Source organism: Protobothrops mucrosquamatus, unplaced genomic scaffold (assembly GCF_001527695.2).
Source record: "Protobothrops mucrosquamatus isolate PMUCROS unplaced genomic scaffold, P.Mucros_1.0 scaffold1897, whole genome shotgun sequence".
Lineage (NCBI taxonomy): Eukaryota > Metazoa > Chordata > Lepidosauria > Squamata > Viperidae > Protobothrops > Protobothrops mucrosquamatus.
In genome coordinates this window covers 39,368-40,770 of record NW_015388023.1, presented here as the reverse complement: position 1 = coordinate 40,770, position 1,403 = coordinate 39,368, and the positions used below count along the sequence as shown (strand labels likewise).

Genomic DNA, 1,403 nt, shown 5'->3' with positions numbered 1-1,403 from the left:
CTGTGACTGAATCTGGATGTTCTGCTTCGGATACCACAGAGCCTCTGCCCAGAAGGTAACAAGGAAAACAGGTCATGAAGAGGATGTGTAGTGTCCCAGACAATCTTGGGGACCCTGTTCAAGCAATGCTTACGTGCTGTGTTCTGGATGGAAGGGAGGGAACTGCCAATGATCTTTTCAGCCATCCTCACCACTCTCTGCACTGCTTTCCTGTCTGAAGGAGTGATGTTTCCAAACCAGACTGTGATGCTGTATGACAGGATGCTCTCGATTGTCCCTCTGTAGAAAGTGGTAAGGACAGGGGAAGGAAGATGTGCTTTTCTCATGCGATGCAGAAAATGCAACCGCTGCTATGTCCACTTCACCATTGTCTCGTTGTTGAGCACCAAGCCAGCCTACTTGTTAACTGTACACCCAGAAATTTGATGCTGGTAACCATCTCCACAAGTGAATCATTAATGCACAGAGAAGTGTGGCTGTGCCTGCCTTTTCTGAAATCGACAATGATCTCTTTGGTTTTCCCAGTACTTAAAACTAGGCTGTTTTCCTTACACCAGTTCACCAAACCCTCCACCTCCTTGCGGTAAGCACCCTCATTACCGTCATGAAGAACCTTTGTCTTGACTCTTTGGTGACCAAGATTCCCATATTACTAGGTTTAATTGCCAGTCCTTAGCTGCCTTGTGCTCTACTGATACATTTTTAAATTGTGAAGAGATGGTGTCACATCCAAAACTTGTCACACTACATAAATTAAATGAACGTAAGGGATGCAGAAGATGATTTCTTTCTCTTTTAATGTTATATCCTATGACTGCCCAATGTAAACTGATACTGTGTGGAATTACTGTGTAGAGTGACTGTAACAGCCACTATGAAGGAGATACAGCAGAAGACTAGCAGACCACATCCATGAACACCAACTAGCAGTGAGATGACACAATAAAACTCCTTAATCCTATAACACATGGATAGACTCAACCATAATTTGAATGGGGAAATGGTCAGCATCCTTGACCAGCTTATATCCCAAAGTGCAAGGAAATTCTTGCAAATTTGGTTTTCAGACTAGTCAGCCATAAACAGACACATGGAGAAGTTAAAAAGGAAGCAAAGAGGCCAAAACATTCATTTTTGGAATCTAATTTTAGTAGGCTTTTGACCCCACTCAAAATGTGATGTATTGAATGTGTAGTAGGCAATGCAGTCTTTTTGAACAGGACAATAATTCTTCTTGTTGCTGTTTCATGTAGATTAAAACCATATTATTTTATACACGAAACATACTTAAAAGCACTTCTGCTATTTTTCTTGCTCTTTCTTGCATCTTGCTCTACCCTTTCAAAAATGATAAAGAATTGAGTCTGATCAGCCTTTCAAGTGGGGTTCTTGTGAGAAGAATG

At 41.5% G+C, this 1,403-nt stretch overlaps 1 pseudogene; it reads left to right on the top strand.

Moving 5' to 3' along the window:
• Positions 1-717: 717 nt before the first annotated feature.
• Positions 718-1,403, top strand: part of LOC107294291 — a 16,897-nt pseudogene continuing 16,211 nt past the window's right edge.